Here is a 24,140-nt window from a genome sequence, read left to right as displayed (position 1 = left end):
TAGATTGCCTCTTCTAGATCTATTTTCCAAGTAGATATTTAATATTTTTTTATTTTTAATTTTTTTGGTTTTGCTTAACTGATTCTTGATGTCTCAATGAATTATTCATTTCCATTTGTTCAGTTCTGATTTTTAATGAGTTATTTTCTTCATTCTTTTTACTTTTTGTATATGTCCAATTGTGTTTTTAAATGAGTTGTCTTGCTCTATACAATTTTTTTCCATTTCACTAATTTTTTTATTGAGTTATTTTCTTTTTCCAATTCATAAATCCTACTTTTCTGGGAGTTCTTTATCTTTTCCAGTTCACAAAATTCTGTTTCCCTGGGAGTTCTTTACCTTTTCCAATTCTCATTTCAGGAAATTGTTTTCTTTTTCCACTTTATCAAATCTTTCTTTTAATGAGTTATATGCCTTTTCCATACTCTCTTGCAGAGGTTCTCTTTCCTTTCCCCATTTTTTTTTCTAGCTCTCTTTTAAGATCTTTTATAATTTCTTCTAGGAGTGCCTTGTATAGTGAGGACCAGATTATATCCCCATTTGGGGTTATGTCTGGGGACTGTCTGCTATTAGTCTCTTCAGAGTTGTAAATCTGCTCTCTTTCTGTATAGAAGCTATGTATAGTTAGAGCTTGCTTTGCTTTTTTACTCATTTTTTAAATGAGTAAATGAGTTCTGCCTTCAGGGCAAGGAGGTTAGCAGCTTCCTCTGCAGAACAGGGACAGATGGACAGTAGCTGTCTTGTTGAATGGACTGCAAAGAGCAGTGGAGCTGCTGAAGTATGACTGCCCTAGGAAGAGTCCCAAGCATAGGAAATGCCAATATCCTGGGAAGAGCCCCTCTGTGCAGAAGTGTAACTGCCCTGGGCAGAGTCCCACTGTGTGGAATTGTGACTGTCCTAGGAAGAGCAGCAGTGCTGCTGAAGTATGACTGCCCTGGGAAAAGCCCCCCTGTGTGGAAGTGTAACTGCCCTGGGCAGAGCCCAGCACTTCAGAATGTAGCTGTGCAGCTGTACTGTAGTCGTGCTGAGTCACTCCCAGTGCTCGAGAGCCAGGTCCTTTGAAACTCTGGTATTTTGGGGTACACTCTTATCTTTGGGGTTTGTGTAACTTCTCTGCTGATCTATTGCTTTTCAACCAAAGCAGAGCTGTTAATCTGTGGTAGAGTCCTCCCTGCAAATTCTCCACCTGTGGAGATCACACCCAGCTCCCAGTTCACTCAGCATGCTCTAGCCACCATGTTCTGCCTCCCTGCCTGTTCTGACCTCCTCCCACCGATCAAGACAGACCTTTTCTGATGATCTTCCATATTATCTTCTGTTGGTAATTTGTTGTACTCTCAGTATTCATGGATTGTACCAGTCAAGAGGCTGAATTTGGTCATCAGTAGTGAGGGTAGCAGGGAGCTCAGAATGAAGCATGTGTCCTCTCCACCATCTTGGCTCCACCTGAACACAGGTATTTTTGAAGGCAATGTGGAAGAAACAAGTAATCAGAGACAAATTGAAAATTAATAACAGTGGGAAGAATAATTGAGGATGCAAAATGATAAAGAAGACAGGAGAGAATGTCTGGGATTGGTACAAAGAAGGGACCATAAAGTCAGACATGATGGAAAATGACTGAAGAACAACATGATTACAAAAAGAATTCATCTACCCTTGGTGTAGTATCTGTAACATCTGGCTTCAAGAATACTATCTATGATTAAATCTCGAGGGATCTAGCAAGAATCAGTCATTTTATGAACTATGAACCCCATTACTGCAAAATTATCTACTTCATCTGATGGCGAACAGCAAATTGACTGGTTGTTCTCTCTAAGTTTGCCTTTTTCAGCAATTTTGTCTCAGCTCAGAGATGTGATAGCAGTTATCTGAATAACTTCCATACAACCAGTACCATTCTCTGTCTTGGACAATTGAAGCTATTATCATGTAACAGCTCGATGCTCCACAACAAGGAACAAATAGGAAGAAAGTAGAAAACACAGAAGGAATAATCTGATCTTTGTTTCACATCCATTATAAGTTTGAATTTTTCTTGTGTTCACAATACTCAGCTTAAATTTTGAACTAAACACTCATTACACTCAGCTGTACTGCCCACATAATCCTGTTTGGATCCTTTTGTGTTCTGGGAGAATGAACAGAAAGTGAAAGGCATCCCCTTATGATTTTCACCAATTCTCTATTCAGAGGGACAGGCGAAGAGCAGATGCAGTCTGGGATGTTTTCCAGGTCTAGATTTAAGGAGGAACTCATTACTATCAATAAGTAGACCAGAATTCTGCTACTATCAACAGTGAGACTCTGCTTCTGGTGGTGCACCAGGGACAACAGGGCTTGCAGCTAGATCACAGCATTTGAATGAGGCAGGCACAGCAAAAGGTTTCATTTTTAGTGAAGGAAAGCTGTTTGATCCCTCCAATTTCCCTGCCTTCTATGCCAGGTTTCTATATGCTTTTCCTTTTTTCTTTACTCTGGTTCTCTTGCTTTGCCTTGATTACTCCTCCCTGTATGCCCATTGTGTTCAGTGACATTGCAAATGACAAGACAAGGGACTTCCAGCAGTTTGTCTGTTCTCTGATATTGACCTGGGCAGAAATGAAAGTAACAACAAAACTTAAGGACACTATGTTTTGATATAAATTTGTACTTATTTTCTTTTCCTTCCTTCCTTTTCTCCCTCCATCCTTCCCTTCTCTTCCTTTTTTCCTTCCTTCCTTCCTTCTTTCCTTCCTTCTTTTTTCTCTCCATTCTTCCTTTTTACTTCTCATTTTTTCTCTTTCCCTCTCTCTTTCTTTTTTTTTCTCTCCCTCTCCCTCTTCTTTTCCCTCTCCCTTCTTTTCTTTCTTCCTTTTTTTTTTCTGAAAGGCAGGAAAAATAAATCATTCCTATCATTCAGAAACACTCTCCCACTAGCAGAAGGTAAAGCTTAAATGAACACAACCCATTAGATTATCCATTGGGAAATTTAGTTAAAGATACATTATTAGCTTTAAATATTAATTATTATTAAATTATTTATTTGTTCACTAGTGCTACATCTTTGAAGAGAGTAATGATTCAGTACCCTAAGCTTAACTAAAATAATATGGAAGCTTCAACAAGCCCTTATAATCTTTTTGTCTGTCTAGATGTTCCTTCTCTGACTCTCTGGGGCTCTTTGCCAAAGATTTAATTATAGGGTTCATAGTGTCATGGACAGAATAAGGGATCTGGAATTTCTGGATTCCAATCATGATTCTGCCAATTACTAGTTGCATGAGCTTCAGTAAGCTTTTAACCTTTTTGGGTCTGTTGGGATAAATACCCTTTAAATCTTTAATCCTATCCTCACTAGAGAACAGAGGAGTGTAGCTGTCTGTAGAGGAGGCATGAACCATAAGAAGAGACACTTAAAATTCTGAATGGATTTTATGAGACTGATGGAGGTGGAAGCAGGAAAATCACTCCAGTAGGAAGTGGAGCCAGCTTGGATTGCTTGATCTTCCTCCTAGGAAATATATAGATAATACTGTGCTACCAAGCAAAACTTTGATCCTCTCGGGGCCACTGAATTTTTTGATTTTCATTTTGAAAGTCTGTTTTCTTTATATAGTATTTAGCCAGTTTGCTTCAGTTTCTTCATCTATAAAATGGGGATGATAATAGCAACTACCTCACAGAGGTGCTATGATGATCAAATGAACTAATAATTATAAGATGCTTAATACAGTGCCTATATATATATGTGTATATATATATATATGTGTGTGTGTGTGTGTGTGTGTGTGTGTGTGTATACACACACATATATGTTAGTGATAATGATGATGTCAGTAGATTCAAAGGGTAGCTAGGAGACACAGTGGATAGAAAGTCATTTAACCCTATTTGCCTCAGTTTCCTCATCTGTAAAATGATTGGAGGAAAAGAACGACAAACTACTTCAGCATCTTTCCCAAGAAAAACCCCCAAAAAGAATCCCACAGAGTCAAATATGACTGAACAATATCAGCCTCAAGAAGTGGAATAGTCAAATACAGGAAAGTTATATTCCTGACTTATAACTGGAACATGTGAAAAGTTGTGAAAGGTTTAAATGAGTCATACTTAAAAAATATATCTGGGGGCAGCTAGGTGGAGCAGTGGATAGAGCACCAGTTCTCAAGTCAGGAGGACCTGAGTTCAAACCTGGCCTCAGACACTTTAACACTTTTTAGCTGTGTGACTCTGGGCAAGTTACTTAACCTCAAATGTCTCAGGAAAAAAAAGGAGCTATATCCAGTATCATGGTGTATCATGATGTCATGGGATTTCATCCAGTTGGACTGACCTAAGTACCAATCACCTGAATGGAAGAATTGAGGTTATTTACTTGTTGATTGGAAAAGGAGCCTTAGATCAAACCCTTTACAGATGGGGAAAAAGCTCGATCTAGGGAAATATCACTTTTTCATAAGGAAAATATGCCAGCTTCCTGCCCATGGAATATATTTGTTTCTATTCTTATTTTTTAATGAAGCTACTATTTTGTCAGCATTCAACTAGAGAACAATGTTCTTCCTATCAATTAGTTTTTCTTAAATAAAATTAAAACAGAACACTAGCATCCCCTTAACAGTATGTAACTAAACCAAACATTGTGACAAAAAAAGCAAAAAAAAGCAGAGATAGTAAACATTAGAAACTTGCTCCTTCCTATTCTAGTGCTGGCATTCTAAATTACTTAAAAGTAAAGATAATTTTATTGCTGGATCTTTCATCCTTTATGTATCTTGTAATATTCTGTAATTAGCTTTAAGGATGCTCTTCAACTGATGCTCTATACCACTCAAAATTCAAGCAATGGCCTTTGATAATGCTGAAATGAATTTTTGAAAGAGACTCTTCAATTTAATATTCTCATTTTCTCCAGAAGGTGTTGTAGTAGTAGTAGTAGTAGTAGTAGTAGTAGTAGTAGTAGTAGTAGTAATAGTAGTAGTCGACCTTTAAAGTAAAACAATTAATTCATGGTTATGGAATTAAAAAAAAATTTACTTTCCTTGTTCAGATGTTAATAATCTATAATTTTGCCAAATACTTATCCATTGTGGTAGTCACAATAAGTAAAAAGATGATTAAAATATACACATAAAATTGAAAAAAACTTAGAGATCATTATGAAGAAATCTTCCCAACAATGTTGACCTGTTCCTGAGTAGAAGAAGTTACTTTGAGAATGGGGGGTTGTGAAGACCGAGTTAGCCCCCTGGATACCTTACAATCAGCCAGAATCAGGATAAATAAAAGCCCTGGTCTTTATTCTTGGTCAAAATGAGAGGAATGGACACAGCAATCTCCTCACCTCTCTTTCTCCTCTCCAGGGCAGCAATCACCTGGCTTGTCTTACTTTACCCTCTAACCCCTCCAAATTTCTCTATACACAAACAGATCCAGCCAGCACAGAATGGTGGGGCAGGCCATTTTCCAAGCATATGATAATAATATTGTCCAATTGGTAATTAGCCTTAAGTGCTCAGACCTCAATGCATCAACTCAGTTTCAGCCCATTACATCTCCCGCTTTCTTTTGTTTTAGAACACAGGTGGTCATGCCATCCCTGACTTCTCAGCGAGGTGAGAGCCCCCAAAGGGAGGTGATCACACCCTCCTTGACTTCTCAGGAAAGGAGGTGAAAGCACTAAAATGGAGATGATCATGCCCTCCCTGACCTCTCAGGAAGGGAGATGAAAAGCACCAAAGGGAAGTGGGAATTGCTAGCGGGTTTCTGGGCTGAAGGGTCTTATTAGAAACAGGTATACACAAACCCATCAGTATGAGAGGTATTACACAAGTATATAGCAATAACGCACAGGCTATTAGTGATAACTCTCCCCACAGCCATTGCAGGCTCAATGTGGTGCAACAAACATGCAAGTAGTGATATAACAAACAATATGAATCAACATGGTATTGTAAAAGGTTTCCAGAAGTCCTAGAGGGAGGGTATGTAAACAACAGTCACACATAGGCCTTCTTCAGCAGCCATGAGATAATCCAAAACCAATCTATTGTCCATTTTTTCAGTGTTGGGGAATCCAATGATCCCTGCCAGTTTTTGAAGTCCTGCAATAGTTTTTTTATGTGTTAGGGAATCCAATGATTCCAGCAGGTTTTGAAGTCCTGAAACAGTCTTATCATTTCTCAGAAAATCCAATGATTCCTGAGGGTTTTCAAGTCCTACAACAGTCCTATGTCTCAGAGAATCCAATGATTCCTCTTTTTCTTTTTTAAATAATTTTTTATTGACAGAACCCATGCCAGGCTAATTTTTTACAACATTATCCCTTGCACTCACTTCTGTTCCGATTTTTCCCCTCCTTCCCTCCACCCCCTCCCCCAGATGGCAAGCAGTTCTATACATGTTAAATATGTCACAGTATATGCTAAATACAATATATGTGTGCAGAACTAAACAGTTCTCTTGTTGCACAGAAAGAATTGGATTCAGAAGGTAGAAATAACCCGGGAAGAAAAACAAAAATGCAAACAATTTACATTCATTTCCCAGTGTTCTTTCTTTGGGTGTAGCTGCTTCTGTCCAAAATTGATCAATTGAAACTGAGTTAGATCTTCTCTTTGTCAAAGAAATCCACTTCCATCAGAATATATCCTCATCCAGGATCGTTGTTGAAGTATATAATGATCTCCTGGTTTTGCTCATTTCACTTAGCATCAGTTCATGTAAGTCTCCCAAGCCTCTCTGTATTTATCCTGCTGGTCATTTCTTACAGAACAATAATATTCCATAACATTCATATACCACAATTTATCCAATCATTCTCCAATTGATGGGCATCCATTCATTTTCCAGTTTCTAGCCACTACAAACAGGGTTACCACAAACATTTTGGCACATACAGGTCCCTTTCCCTTCTTTAGTATCTCTTTGGGGTATAAGCCCAGTAATAGCACTGCTGGGTCAAAGGATATGCACAGTTTGATAACTTTTTGGGCATAATTCCAGATTGCTCTCCAGAATGGTTGGAATCCATTGATTCCTGAGGGTTTTCAAGTCCAACAATTTTTGATGTCCATGAGTCAAACGTCATAACTGCCATGCTCTCTCAGTGGTGGGCACAGTCAGCAACAGAAGCACCCAATGTTTCTTGGGTCTTCTCCTTCTTTTCAAGGGTCTGCTCTGTTTTCCTCCAAAGGACAAAGTGAATACAGCTCATTGGCACCCATCTGATTCCTTCTCTGGTCCCTTCCATTCACCACTTTCTGGGTCTCTCCACATCACCTGGCGATTATCTAAAGATAGCGAAGCTGCTCACACTGGACACTGCCCTTCCAATGGGTTATAAAACCTGTCTGCCTGAGCCAGTGAATCTTTGTCAAAAATCAAGAAGTTAATAGTGTAAAGAGTTAGATTTAGAAGTTCTCTAGAGTTACCCATGGCTCCCCCTATCTTTAGTTTTTGGAGGAGCATCTTAATGTCTCTGTTTCTCCTCTCTACTATTACCTGTCCTTGAGGATTAAAGGGTATGCCAGTGGTGTATAAAATCTTATATTGTGCACAAAAGTGTGCAGGTGTGGGGCTGGGGATGGAGGAGAATCTTTTCCTAATATCTGCCCCATTTCAGCCAGAAAAGGTTGCTAGTTTAGCCCTTAACAAAGTAAGTTCCCTGTTTTTCTATTAAAATACTCACCCAGTTTCCTGGTCACTAGTGACTTCTTCAGTGAAAGTACCCTTTGAACCACACTGAGCACCAAATGTGAAGACTGAATTAGCACCTTGGATACCTTAGAATCAGCCAGAGTCAGGATAAGCAAAAGTCCTTGGTTTTTATTCTTGGTCGAAATGAGAGGAATAGACACAGCAAACTCCACCCCTCTCTTTCTCCTCTCCAGGCCAGCAGTCACCTGGCTAGTCTTACTCCACCTTCTAATCCCTCCTCCAAATCTCTCTGTACACCTACAGATCGAGCCAGAACAAGCATATGATAATAGAGTATTGTCTAATTGGTAATTAGCCTTAAGTGCTTGGACCTCAGTGCATGAACTCAGTTTCAGCCCATTACATGAGTTCCTCCTCCAGGAGGGAGTCTTTGAAGGTCTTCAGAAGCTAAATGACCATTTATCAAATAATAGTGGGGATTTCTTTCCTGTATGAGTCGAAAGAGATGGCCATGAAATCCCTTCCAACTCTCAAATGCTGTGATTGTCTAATTATATGATCTAACCCAATTTCCTCATATTACAAATCAGAAAATGAATCTGGCTATGCTAGAGCCAGATCTAATAAGCTTTTAAGAGCAGATTATTAAATTTTCAGTGTAATCATTTGTACCTCAGGTATCTGCAAATGCTAAAAATCAGGGCTTCATATTTTGTAGGCACCAGAAGAATGTGAAATGAGGCTTACTTGAGAAATTATATATTTCCCCTAGAATTCTTGAAGCAAAAGCCAGGTGATTTTTTGGGAGACTGTTGCTTCTATTTTGAGAATGCCTGTTTAACTATGGGTTAGACTAAATGAATTCTGAGTTCCCTTACAACTAGCTTCTGTGAATATGTGAATGCATTTCATGGTAGTGAGAAAACTGATTTCCTGAATTCACTTTGCATTGTGGTTTATTGATATTCATTAATAAATCTATTCAGTAAGTTATGGTACATGAATTGTATGGAATATTATTGCTCTGTATGAAACAATCAGCAGGATGATTTCAGAGAGGCTTGGAGAAACTTACATAAACTGATGCTAAGTGAAGTGAATAGAGCCAGGAGAACATTGTACAGAGAAACAAGAAGATTACAAGATGATCAATTCTGATGGACATGGCTCTTTTCAACAGTGAGGTGATTCAGGCCATTTCCAATGGTCTTGTGATGAAGAGAGCTATCTGCAAAGTGTGGATAACAACATATTATTTTTGTTTTTTTTTAATTGTTGTTTGCTTGGATTTTGTTTTCTTTCTCGTTTTTTCCTTTTTAATTGGATTTTTCTTTTGCAGCATGATAATTGTAGAAATATCTATAGAAATATAGCATATGTTTAACATATTGTATTAGTTGCCATCTAGGGAAGGCAGTGGGGGAAATGAGGAAGAAAAAAATTTTGGAACACAAGGTTTTGTAAGGGTGAATGTTGAAAACTATCTATGAATGTTTTAAAAATGAAAAGCTTTAAATAAAGAAGCTTATTCAGAAATAAGTCTCCTTTGTAAGAGAGTATACCATCCATTATAATAAACACATGTATTTGAAGGTAGTCCATTATTTTTCACATTGTGAAATGGCATGACATTAAATAACAAGTTCATTAACTCAAAACAAAAAAGCTTAAATAGCTCAAGAATATATTTTGCCACAGACTGAGGAAATTTTGCCATCTAATGTGTGCATTAACATATCCTAAGGATTATGTAACACTAGGAAATATTCTCCAGTAACATCAGGCTTAGAGTAGTCTTTTCTTCCCTTTTTAAGTTATGTGGCATATTATTCCCCTCCTCTTCCCCAACCACTGATTAGATTTATGTTTGAATTTTTGGAGTTGAAGGTATTTTAATTACAAAGAGCCTCAGGGGAAAACAGATTGAATGTTACTGCTAATTTGGGAGATTTGGTTATCAATGTTTATCCAAAGAGAAATGAGGAAATCAATCATTTTGCTAGAACTGTGATTAGAAACAGATCATGTAGTCTTGCTAATGAGAATAAGAACAAGAAACTTTTTAAAAGTGGATATAGTAGATTTTATTCTCTCTCTGAAAAAAAAAATTGCCATTTGGGGGCATTCATTACTATTTAATCACTATCACATTCCAATGTCCTATGTTTTGCCATGCTGCTTATTCAACGCTAACCGAATTTCATTATTTGATGATTTCACTTGCTTATTTTCATATCTATCCAAAAAAAAAAATTGCCACCAATAATAACAATAGTAACTGATAATGATTATGAAAGATTGATGATGATAGCCACCATCATTTACTACCACTTTACTATTTACAAAGTACTTTATATACATATATATTAACTCTTTTTATCTTAATATCAATCATAAGAGATAGGTGCTACTACATCCCCATTTTACAAGTATGAAAACTGAGACAGAGTTTAAATAATTTTTCCATGACAAGAAAGCTATTAAGTATCCAAAGCCAAATTTGAACTCACGCTTCAACACTAACTACAATGCCACCTATCTGCCTCTAGATTCAATAGATTTTAAAAAGACTCCTTAACAAAATTCAATTCTCATTTCTATAAAACTCTGTAATTAATGGGAATAAATAAGCATTTCTTTAATATAATAAATGACAAACTGATGCTAGGTGAAATGAGCAGAACCAGAAGATCATTGTACACAGCAACAAGATTATAAGATGATCAATTCTGATGGATGTGACTTTCCAACAATGAGATGATTCAGATCAGTTCCAATAATCTTGTAATGAAGAGAGCCATCTATACCCAGAGAGAGAACAATGGGAACTGCATGTAGACCACAACACAGCATTTTCACTCTTTCTGTTGTTTGTTTGCATTTTGTTTTCTTTATCAGTTTTTTTCCTTCTTGATTCAATTTTTCTTATGCAGCAAGATAACTGTATACATATGTATATGTAGATATATTGGATTTAACATATATTTTAATGCTTTTAACAAGTATTGGATTACCTGCCATCTTGAAGACAGAATGGGGGAAAGGAGGGGAAAATTTAGACCACCAGGTTTTGCAAGTGTGAGTGTCGAAAAATTATCCATGATAAATTACCCAAACATTATATGCAATTAAGAAAAGCAAGAAGCCTTTCCAATAATATCTGAGGTAAAGCAAGGATTCTTATTATGAAGTACTATTATTTATCATTGTTTTATTAAAATGTTAACTCAAGTAATAAAACAAGAAAAAGAAATTGAGGAAATAAGAATAGTCAAAGAGGAAACAAAACAATTGCTCTTTATGAACCCTCAAGAGTCAATTAAAATTAATTGGAGCAATAACTTCAACAAAGTTGTGAGAAATAAAATAAATCCATGTAAATTATGATCATAACTATATATTACCAATAGAACCCTTCAGAAAGAGATAGAAAGGTAAATTCCATTCAAAATAATGACAGAAATTATAAAATATTTGGGACTATATCTATCCAAATACATTCAGGAATCATATTAATCCAACTATACAATGCTTTTCCTAGAAATAATGATAGAATTAAATATTTGGAAAATACTTATTATTCTTGGGTAGGTTATTTTAATGTAATTAAAAAAATTATAATGCTACCAATCTTAAATGACATATTCAATGTTATACTATTCAAACACTCTGAAATTATATTTCAGAGCTAAAAAAATAATAAAATTCTTATGAAGGGATTAACAAAAACAAGACTCAAAGAAAATCATGAAAAAAAGAAAGAAGCAGGACTATTAATACCAGGATCTTAAACTATATTAAAAATTTGTCATCATAACAATAATTTGTTTCTCCATTAAAAAAATTGAAAGGTCAATCAGTGGAACAATTGGGTATACAACATTAAAAAACAATAATAGAGTACCATAGTTCTTGATAAATCCAAAAGCTCCAGTTACTAGTGAGAAAGTCACTATTTGACAGAAATTTCTAGGAAAACTGAAAAACAGTTTAGTAGAAATTATGTAGAGATCAACATTTCTCATCCTATTCCAACATTAACTCCAAATGGATACATAGTTAGATAAAGGTTGTATCAGAAGCAAAAGGCATAATAAGCAAGGAATAAATTACCTTTCACATTTATGAATAGAAGAGTTCATGGCCAGTTAAAGAATGAAGAGGATCACCAAAACATACAAATTTTAATCATATAGAATTAAAACAGTGATAAATAAAATCAATGCAGTTATAATTAGGAGGGATAAAGTGTTTACTTGGGAAAAATCTTTGCCATAAGTTTCTCTGAAATTCTCATTTTGAAATATATGAGGAACTGTTCAAACTTTTAAGAACCCTTTTCTAATAAATAAAAAGCAAATGTATATGAATAAACAGTTTTCAAAGGAAATGCTCCAAACTATCAACAATGTTATGAAAAATCCTTGAAAATCACTAATAACTAGAAAAAAAGAAAAATAGAGGAATTTTGAGTTTCATCCTTATACCCATAAGATTAATAAAGTTGATGAACAAAGAAAATTATAAACATAAGTGGGCTTATAGAAAAATAGATCCATTGGTGCATTGCTGGTGAAGTTCTGAATCAGAACAATCGTTCTCGAAAAGGATTTGGGACCATTGCCTCCAAAATCATTAGATTGCATAAATCCTTTGATCCAGTGATTCTAATTTTGGGTCCATATCCCCCAAAGAGAGCAAATAAAGAAAAGACCCATAAATACAAAAATGTATTTGTATTATCTTTATTCCAGCTTGTATAAATTTGAAAACTAAGAGGGTATCCTATTGGGCAACAGTTAAATTATAGCATGTGAATATAATGATTATTATTGTGTCACAAGAAACAGTAACATGAATAATTTTAAAGGCATCTGGGAAGATCTTTTTAAACTGATGCACAGTGAAGTAAGCACAGTCAAAACAGAAGCAGTCAATGGACTTGGAGTCAAGAAAACCTGAGTGTAAATCCAGCCACAAACACTTTCTTATTGTCTGACTTTGTACAAGTCATTTAATCTCTGATTGTTTCAGTTTTTCATCTATAAAACAGGATGAGAAAAAGACTATCTGTCTCTCAGGGGTATTGTGAAATGAAGTATTTGCAAATTGCCTTGCAAACTTGAAAGCACTTTATCAGTACTAATTATAGTTTATTTATTTATACAATAACAAATACATTATAAAGAAAAACAATTTTGAGACTTAAGAACTCTAGTCAAAACAATGATAATCTGCAGTTTCAGAAGACTAATAAATTGCACTGCCCCCCCCTACTGACAGAGATGCAATTGACTCATTATGCAGAATGAGACAGACTTTTGGATATGGTTAATTAGGGAATTGGATTCACCTCACTACTCATATTTGCTTTGAGCATTTAATTTTTATTTCTCTTTGGTTGTTCTTCATTAGGGAAGAGAAATGGGGACCAAGAGAAGGAGAAATATTGAGAGATATTCATAGGGGGGAAATATGTATATTTTAGATAAGAAAAGTCCAATCTCTAATATAATTAAGGACATTCTCTCATTTTATGAGAGTGGAGAATTGAGGGAGAGAAGAGAGTATCACAGTAGTGATTGGTAAGGAAGCAAGATGCTTTAGGAATTTTGAATATTGCAATTGACTGAGGGGACAAAGGAGGAAAAAAACAAAGTGGGAAGAGAATGTGACTGATTTCATGGCTGACTTTGGGTCTTTTCTCATAAAGATAAAAGCATGCTCGCCATGGTGGCTCATATAAAGTACAAAGATGCCAAAGTCTGTCTGTGGTCTGACTTTTAATTAACTTTTAAGTTTCATGAGCTAATCTCTACAAGCCAAAGTATTCTCCAGGGCTAACATTCATTTACAGATTTTTCTTCAGTACTTCATACATTGAGGTATCTCACATCTTAACTTAGACCAGCAGGTAACTAGTATAATATGGCAACTCATTAAAGTGATAAAAATACAAAATGGCTCTTAATTACATATAAGCCCTTCTGCTACCTCAGAAATGGAGGAGGAAAGGAGAGTGAGAGGTGAAACCAGAGGGTACCAGCAATCACGTTCAGATTATCTACAAACATACATTTAACCACTGGTAATTAATTCCATACTCTAGGTGGACCTGAAATATATCTATGTGGAGGTTTTCCTGGAGGCAGCCTTAGTGTCAGTTGAAATAAATAATTATTCCAAAATGCAGCCAGCTGGTAAAAATGCAAAAATTTATTTCTCCTTCCAAATTAGCCCGGTTAGTTGAGGCTTATCTCTCTGCCTGAGCTCTTGCAGCTTTGTCTTTGGCTTCTGCCTCTACTTTCTTCAGCCTCCAGCCAGCACCAAGGTAGGAGATGCAATGAACCTCTTGCCTCGAAGATAGGGCTTGTGGGTTCCAAGAACTCTCTCCGACTCCAAGTAAAACTCTCTGGAGCTCCCAGAGTTTCTAGTAACTCCTCAAGTAACTAACTCAAGAAAGTACCTCAAGTAAGTACCTCCAGTCAGTTCCCAAACTCCAAGAGCTCCCTCTATTTATGTGATCTCCCAAAGGTTAACTCCACTTTCTGGAGGGAGAGGGATTCTGGATTATCTCCCAGAGTGCTCTCTGGTCCTAAGAACTTCAAGGGAGGTGTGAATTCAGACTAAGCCAGTCCTGAATTCTCCCAAAGGTGTGAACTCCATTGAGTACTTAGATACTTATGAGGTCTCTAAAGGTGTGAACACAAGCAATTGTTTCTATCAGTTCCATTTAGTACTTTGTTTCAAGTTCTGGCCCAAAATAGCTCTTTCTAAGATCAAATCAACTCCAATGGCTTAACACTTTGTAAAGATTCCAACACATCTATATTAACATGTTTAAATAATGAAACCAGAAGACAGATAGATGCATAAGTACTATTTTATGAAATATTTTTATTAAAGCTTTTTATTTTCAAAAAATATGCATAGATAATTTTCAACATTCAGCCCTGCAAAACCTTGTGTTCGAATGTTTTTCCCTCCATTCCCCCCACCATCTCCCCTAGACAGCAAATAAGCCAATATATGTTAAACATGTGCAATTCTTCTACACATATTTATACATCATGCTACACAAGAAAAACGAAATTAAAAAAAGAAAAAAATGAAAGAGAAAACAAAAAGCAAACAAACAACAAAAAAGTGAAAATACTATGTTAGGATCCATGTTTGGTTCCCATAGTCCTCTCTTTGGGTGCAGATGGCTCTCCTCATTAAAACTGGATGCTCTGGATAATTGGAAATGCCTTGAATCATCTCATTGTTGACAGCTACATCCATCAGAATTGATCATCATATTGTTGATGTGTACAATGATCTCCGGGTTCTGTTCTCTTCACTTAGCATTAGCTCATGTAAGTCTCTCCAGGCCTCTAAAATTATCCTCCTGATCATTTCTTATAGAACAATAATGTTCTATAATATTCATATACCATAACTGCTGTGAAACCATCCCAAAGTGGCAAATTTTATTAGCCATGGCTCCAAATTTTACACACGGATCTCCACTAAAGATAACCAAACTATTACACAATTGACGATGAATTCTTTTTTTTTTTTTATAATAACTTTTTATTGACAGAACCCATGCCAGGGTAATTTTTTACAATAGTATCCCTTGCAGTCACTTCTGTTCCGATTTTTCCCCTTTCTCCCTCTATCTCCTCCCCTAGATGGCAAGCAATCCTATATGTTGAATATGTATATCGTAGATACAATATATGTGTGCAGAACCAAACAGTTCTCTTGTTGCTCAGGGAGAATTGGATTTAGAAGGTAAAAATAATCCGGGAAGAAAAACAAAAATGCAAACAGTTTACATTCATTTCCCAGTGTTCTTTCTTTGGGTGTGGCTGCTTCTGTCCATCATTAATCAATTGAAATTGAATTAGGTCTTTTTGTCAAAGAAATCCAGTTTACATTCATTTCCCAGTGTTCTTTCTTTGGGTGTAGCTGCTTCTGTCCATCATTAATCAATTGAAATTGAATTAGGTCTTTTTGTCAAAGAAATCCACTTCCATCAGAATACATCTTCATATAGTATTGTTGTTGAAGTATATAATGATCTCCTGGTTCTGCCCATTTCACTTAGCATCAGTTCATGTAAGTCTCTCCAAGCCTCTCTGTATTCATCCTGCTGGTCATTTCTTTTCTTTTTTTTTTTTAATAGCCTTTTATTTACAGGTTATATGCATGGGTAACTTTACAGCATTAACAATTGCCAAACCTCTTGTTCCAATTTTTCACCTCTTACCCCCCACCCCCTTCCCCAGATGGCAGGATGACCAGTAGATGTTAAATACATTAAAAATATAAATTAGATACACAATAAGTATACATGACCAAAACGTTATTTTTGCTGTACAAAAAGAATCAGACTCTGAAATATTGTACAATTAGCTTGTGAAGGAAATCAAAAATGCATGTGGCATAAATATAGGGATTGAATTCAATGTAATGGTTTTTAGTCATCTCCCAGAGTTCTTTCTCTGGGTGTAGCTAGTTCAGTTCATTACTGCTCCATTGGAAATGATTTGGTTGATCTCATTGCTGAGGATGGCCAGGTCCATCAGAACTGGTCATCATATAGTATTGTTGTTGAAGTATATAATGATCTCCTGGTCCTGCTCATTTCACTTAGCATCAGTTCATGTAAGTCTCTCCAAGCCTCTCTGTATTCATCCTGCTGGTCATTTCTTACAGAACAGTAATATTTCATAATATTCATATACCACAATTTATTCAGCCATTCTCCAACTAATGGATATCCATACAGTTTCCAGTTTCTAGCCACTACAAAAAGGGCTGCCACAAACATTCGTGCACATACAGGTCCCTTTCCCTTCTTTATAATCTCTTTGGGATATAATCCCAGTAATAACACTGCTGGATCAAAGGGTATGCACAGTTTGATAACTTTTTGAGCATAGTTCCAAACTACTCTCCAGAATGGTTGGATTCGTTCACAACTCCACCAACAATTGCTGGTCATTTCTTACAGAAAAATAATATTCCATAACATTCACAAACCACAATTTACCCAACCATTCTCCAATTGATGGGCACATTCATTTTCCAGGTTCTAGCCACTACAAACAGGGCTGTCACAAACATTTTGGCACATAAAAGTCCCTTTCCCTTCTTTAGTATCTCCTTGGGGTATAATCCCAGTAGTAGCATTGCTGCGTCAAAGGGTAAGCACAGTTTGATAACTTTTTGGGCATAATTCCAGATTGCTTTCCAGAATGGTTGGATTCGTTTATAACTCCCCCAAAAATGCATCAGTGTCTCAGTTTTCCCGCATCCCCTCCAACATTCATCATTATCTTTTCTTGTCATCTTAGCCAATCTAACAGATGTGTAGTGGTATCTCAGAGTTGTCTTAATTTGCATTTCTCTGATTAATAGTGATTTGGAACACTCTTTCATATGAGTGGTAATAGTTTCAATTTCATCATCTGAAAATTGTCTGTTCATATCCTTTGACCATTTATCAATTGGAGAATGGCTTGGTTTCTTATAAATTAGAGTCAATTCTCTATATATTTTGGAAATGAGGCCTTTATCAGAACCTTTAACTGTGAAGATGTTTTCCCAATTTGTTGCTTCCCTTCTAATCTTGGTTGCATTAGTTTTGTTTATACAAAAACGTTTTAATTTAATGTAATCAAAATTTTCTATTTTGTGATCTATAATGGTCTCTAGTTCATCTTTGGTCACAAATTTCTTCCTCCTCCACAAGTCTGAGAGATAAACTATCCTATGTTCCTCTAATTTATTTATAATCTTGTTCTTTATGCCTAAATCATGGGCCCATTTTGATCTTATCTTGGTATACAGTGTTAAGTGTGGGTCCATGCCTAATTTCTGCCATACTAATTTCCAGTTATCCCAGCAGTTTTTGTCAAATAACGAATTCTTATCCCAAAAGTTAAAATCTTTGGGTTTGTCAAACACTAGATTGCTATAGTTGACTATTCTGTCTTGTGAACCTAACCTGTTCCACTGATCAGCTAATCTAGTTCCCTTCCTGACTCTAGGCTCTATCCACTCTATCCCCTTAGTTGTCCTATGTCATGGAGAAAAGCTAAATCTGAAGTTAGTTGGGAACTATTCCTGAATAATTTGATCTGAAGATATGCCATTACTAGATCTATACCTTAAAGAAATCAAAGAAAACATAAAAGGACTTCTATCTTTAGCAACATTCATAGCATTTCTTATGATGGCAACAAAAAATTGAAAGCAATTTACTGTATGTGCTGCTGTTGAAAAATGACTAAACAAATTATGGTATATGAATATAAATGAATATTATTGTTTCATAAGACATGAAATGGATATTTTCTTTTTTTAATAATATTTTATTTTTTCCAACTACATGTAAAGGGAATTTTAAAAAATTATTGTTTATAAAATTTTGAGTTCCAAATTTACTTCTTCCCTTTCTCCTTAAGATGGTAAGCAATTTAATATAGATTATATTTATTTTTATTTATTTACCACCATATAAAACATATTTTCATGTTAGTCATATTGTGAAAGAACAATCTGAACAAGAGGAAAAACAATACCAAAAAAAAAAAAAAAAAAAAGAAAGAAAGAAAGAAAGTGAAAATAGTATATTTAAACCTGCATTCGAACTCCACAATTCTTTCTCTGGATATGGATAGCATTTTCCATCATAAGTCTTTTGGAATTGTCTTGGATCACTGTATTGCTGAAAAGAGTGAAGTCTATCATAGTTCATCATGACACAATCTTGCTGTTACTGTGTACTATATCTCCTGCTTCTACTCACTTTACTTAGCATCTGTTCATGTAATTCTTTCCAAGTTCTTATGAAAACTACATGTTTGTTATTCCAACATAATCACATACCACAACTTGTTTAGCCCTTCTCCAGTTGATGTATATCCCCTCAATTTCCAATTAGTGCCACTACTAAAAGAGCTGTTCTGATTTGTTGAACATTTATCAATAGTTCTCTACTATGCTGAAATCTAAGGGATACAAAGAAAAGCAAAAAAAAAAAAGTCTGCTATCATCAAGAAGCTTGTCCTCAACAGGCAAACCACACATGCAAAATTATACATAGTAGATTTTTAGATTATAAATTTATAGAACAGTTTGGCTAAACCTTTATCACATGTTGCAAAATGAGATTAGAAGAATAAAGAGATTCTTCGGTATACATAAATATAAATGAAAGCAAGCTTGCCATTAATTGTATTGAATAATAGAAACTCTAGCCTACAAAAACAACAAATGAACTACAGTTCCCTCCACTTGATAGAGAGGCTGTGGGCTGCAGATGAAGAATGTTTTTTGTTCTATCAGATGCAGTGTGATATTGTCAGCTATTGCTTAATTCTGTTTATTTAGCAAGCATCTATGTATATGTGTTTGTTTGTCTGCATGGTTGTGTTTATATATGTGCATGTTTACATGTCTGCATGTCTACATGTTTCTTTGTATTATAAGAAACTGTTTCTTAATTGTGGGATAACAAAAAGTCAGATATGATTGAACTGACTGAACAACAAAATAGAAATTCACATTTTTATGTGTAATTTTTCTGCTCTTTACATGTCACAGTATTCACATTTGTTAATATTTAATTTAAACTTTGTAACTACTCACTATATTCACTGGGGAGAAGAGAAGAATGGGCATTTCTCCTTTCCCATCCCTCAGAGAATAACAATAGTGTGGTTGGGATAGCCATCTGTGTTTCTAATGATTCATTCTTACCCTGTTGTGGAGATAATTGGGCTCAATATACAACTGTTTGCTGAAAATGATGCCATATAATACTAGGAAAAAAATGTAGTAATCTAACATAGAATGAAAACATGCCTGCCATTTCAAATAAATATTCCCACCATTATTTCCTATGGCTATTATTTAGTTACCAGGAAATAAGATTGCTAAATAGCCCCAAGAAATTTTTGTTTCAGGAATTTAGCATTCCACATGAAAACAAACTTCATTTGCCTTAGGCATTCTTTACTTATAAAGGTATCATTTGAAAGCAAAGCAATCAACAGGTATGTTTCTTGCTGCTGAGTATGAATAATGATGTTAATTAGCAAGAATAGTAAATAATGAAATCTCAAGCACAAGAAAAGGGTGTTTCACTATGTAAGTAATTGCATTTTAACCTTTCCATAGGAATGCTATTTTGCTTTTATGAAAACAAAGGTGAACTTGGGTTTTCAGAATTGTTACCTTTTCTTTTTTTCCTTACACTGAATACATTTGCAATGCTTCAAAATGTGATAGTAGAAATTGAGGAGACTTTGTCATTTGGGTAAAAAAAATTAGCTTGTAGCATTCCACCTTTGATGTTTTATGTGTTTAATCTTATATCATATTCACTGATATATCTCATTACACTTTAAAGTTGAATAGCTATGATGTACAGAGAACATGGTGGGGGCAAAGAAGGCAAGAAAGGATAAAATTTTTTCAGAATATTTTTTCAATGGTCTCTTTGTGTTTGTTCATTGTATCTAGAAATTGCTTTAAAAAGTATAACCTAAGTATAGCTTATCTCTGAGAAAAAAAATAGTTTAATTTTTACATTATTTTCCTTGAACAGATTAGTAGACTCTAGTTATTATCCTTCATTGGCAAATAGGACCAAAATGACATCACTATGTTGTGGGTGAGGTACAGTGGTCGTGGTTGACCAAAGCATGTCAGAATGTGCTACCACAGGTCCAGCACAAATAGTCCCTGTGAACATTTGATGGAGATTTTTCTAAATTTTGCATCTCACATTTCTTTTGAGCTACTGTAATCCCGCTTTGTTCATAGAGCATAATGCCTTCTTTAATGTGGGCATGCCATGCTGGACAGTCCTGTGCCAGTATCTCCTGTGTCTCACTATCAGTTCCAAAGTTCTTCAGAAAGAGCTTGAGAATGTTTTTGTATTTCTTCTTCTGACCTCCATGTGAGAGCTTGCCTTGTGTAGAAAGCAAAAAAAAACAGTTATTTGCCTAGTTAAAAAACACCCTTCCCAGAATTCTAGGTTGTAATGCCATAGTCTCCTTGAACTGCCCTACCTCAGTCATTCTGCCCCAAATCTCCTGCTATCATACCACCCTTCCCTCTTGATCATCAGAATAATTGATAAGGATAAAAGATCTTATATTTTAGAATATCAGATGCTGTTCCCCCTCCCAATCTATTAGAATATTAGATACCTTTCACCATCAGAATATCAAATAATCTTCCCATCTCTGGTGCCTCCCATCATGTCATCCTCAACTGCTCCCCATTATGTCATTGTTTCTGATTCCCTATAAAGAATCTCCATACTCCACATTCAGGACTGGATATTTGGAGACTAGAGTCCAATCCAGTCAATTGACTTACTCTCCAATAAATTAAAGTATAACTCTCTAATCTCTATCTCGCCTCAGTTTCTCCAGCATTACAAGATTGAATCAAGGAGTCCATGGAATTGTTATCTGGCATGAGAAACATACATTTTTTTCACTGTACCTGTGCTTCTTAGGTGGAGTTTTCAGGAGTTAACTACCTCATTGATATTTTATTTGAGGTCCCCAATGGAATTATTCCAATGGTGTACTGGGTTTCCCAGCTATATTTAAATTATACTCAATTTTCCAGCCCTTCATCTCTGACATGAAATCTTTGAGGTCCCTGACAGTTCCATTGTAAATCTTCACAGAAGTTGTACTCTAGTCTAAGAAATGTGAAGGCCAGAAGAAAAAAATAAATACAATAGCAATAGCAAAAATTCAATAAAGAATGTTAAATTAAAGTTTCAGCTACTGAAGTTCTTGGCATTGTCAAATGGTGTTCAATTCACATTATTTTATCAGTGAAAATGACATTAAAGAAGAAATGTTGTTATTATTTATTTTTCCACTGCATCCTAAGTGTGTAGCCAGCTGGAACTCTGAAAGGGTGTACTTGAATCTAAGTACCCACTCAGTGTGAAAGGGTGGTTCTCTAAGCACATACTTGAGGTAATTGATGTGGTCAATCTAGGTGTATACTTAGGGTAATGGGGTGATGTTGGTGAGGTTTAGGTTTTGGGGTTCCCTTTCAGGGAACCAAATGATGAGGTCTAAATTTAGGGAACCAAAATGAGATTAAGTTCCTGGTGGTCAGGGAGTTAAATGATATGGTCTAGTGACAGGTTTGGGGTTCAGGGAACCAAATGGAGAGGTTTGCCTCCCCTACACTCCGTTGGGATTTGGCACAAGGTAGGGAGTTTTGGAACCTCCTTCTGATGACGCAGAGATTCTCTGTAAAGGAATTTACAAACCCAAAAAGGCTAGACTGATAAAAGAGGTTTATTATTGTCACAGGGAAGTCAGCCTTTACTACTCAAGAATAAAAAGGCTGAATTCCTCAAAGGCGTCTGACAGAGAAGTAGAGAGCCCGACAGAGATACATAAAGTCTCGTTAGGGAAATAGGTGAGGATAAAGAGAGGATAGCACTGGAAGAGAATATTATTCTAGCAGGCAGAGGTTTCCTTGGCATAGAATGGCAGAGCATAGCATGGCACAGCATAGCATGACATGGGATGGCATGTTAGAACCTCTGCAAGGAGTTGTTTCAAGTTGGCTCTTTTTATCTACAACCTGGCTTTCAGCTTGGGCTAGAATTTGAATAGAATTGAATGAGTCTCTTTAATTCAATAAGGTTGGAATTCTTTTAGCTCAGGACTGAACCAGCCCCACCTACATAACAGAATGAAGCTGTTTTTCTTGTTTCCCTCGGGCAGGGTCACTGAGGCAGGGTTGAAGGAGATTTTCTCCTTCAAGGAGTTTCAGAGTTTCAGGGTCCCTTCTTCAATGTGATGTTCTACATCTGTGCATGCCCAGTGTGGTGTGGTGATGTATCGTGCTGGAGTATTTAAATGAGTCCCAGAGACAGAGGGCTCTCTCGGCCACAGAGCTCTCAGCCACAGGGAAGACTTCAGGCTCCAGACTCCATCTTTGACCAGCCACATGGCTGCTCTCCTGCTCCCTTCACTTCACTCCTCCACTAAGGCTGATCCTGAGGCCCACCAGAGGGCTAGCCAGACATTACAAAAGTGCAATGACTTTTTGTATGACTTGCAAAAGAAGTTTTTTACATGTATTGTTTTCTCCCTTAGAATATAAGCTTCTTGAGAGCAAAGACTGTTTTTATATTCTACTTGTATCCTCAGCATTTAGCATAGTACTTTGCACATCATTTGTGTTAATAAATGCTTCATTTATGCCCTATTTATTTTCCTGCCAGAGGCATTTACCAACTACCTGTCCTAAAAATAAAAAAGCTGATTTCCCTGAGGAAACTAAAAACCTATACATTAATTTAATATGGAGTATGTGCTGATCTCATTTTTGTATACTTATGAAACCTGGATAGTATACCAGCGTCATGCCAGAAAACTTACTCACTTTCATTTGAATGTCTTAGGAAAATTCTGAAGATCACTTGGCAGAATTAAGATACCAGTCACTGGGATCCTTTCTTGAACTAAATTGCCAAGTACTCAAACTCTACTGAAGAGAGTGTGAGTCTGCTGGTCTGGTCACATTCTTTGAACGCAAAATGTATGTTTGCCAAAAAACTGTTTCATGGAGAACTCACGTAAGGTAAGCAGTCATGTGGTGGTCAGAAAAAGCAACACAAAGAAACTCTCAAGGTCTCTCTTAAGAACTTTAGAATTGATTATATGACATGGGAGACACTAGCACAGGTCCATTCAGCATAGAATGCCCTCATCAGAAAAGGTACTATGCTCTATGAGCAAAGCTTAGAAGAAATGAGAGATGTGCAAAGTTACAGAAGCTATCACAAATATTCATAGGAACTATTTGACCAACCTGTGGCAGAGCATTCTACACTTGTATTATTATTAGACATACTGTAACTTGATTCTAACATAGTGTTGCCATTTTGGTCCTCTTCAAGAAGGACAACAACCAGTGGAGTATGATGAATTCAAAAACAGAATGGAAAGAATATCTTATAAAGAAAACCAGAAAAATAAATTCATGAATAAAGATTTCTACTTCTATTCCCATTTAATATAAATAAAAAAGATTCAGACATTTCAATTGAATCAATAAATCAAAAGTAAATTATGTGAAACAAGTCCCTACTTTCAAAAGATCACAGGAGTTTGGAGTCATTGAATGAAAGCAAATGAGGTCACATAAGAAACATTTTGTGAGTGGCTGAATCAGAAACAGCTTGTTCCTACTATAACAAAATAAGTAAATTCAGAAATAGATATTCCAACATAAGGCCAATTGAGTGAAGGTAAAATACAACAATGAGTTTTCTTTGGTTTGGGGAGGAAGGAATAATGGTAGAGGTAGTTCCTCTTTCTTCTCTCAGTCCCATTTTTTGATCATATGACAACATTGTTAAACTTTCAATGATTATAAAATCTAGAATTCTCATCATTAACTGTAGTAGTATCTTTTGAGTCAATAGCAGTGTTCCCAGATCT

This window comes from Sarcophilus harrisii, chromosome 3 (genome assembly GCF_902635505.1).
Source record: "Sarcophilus harrisii chromosome 3, mSarHar1.11, whole genome shotgun sequence".
NCBI classification, from domain to species: domain Eukaryota; kingdom Metazoa; phylum Chordata; class Mammalia; order Dasyuromorphia; family Dasyuridae; genus Sarcophilus; species Sarcophilus harrisii.
The sequence above is the reverse complement of the archived record's forward strand: the minus strand, read 5'-3'. Positions refer to the sequence as shown.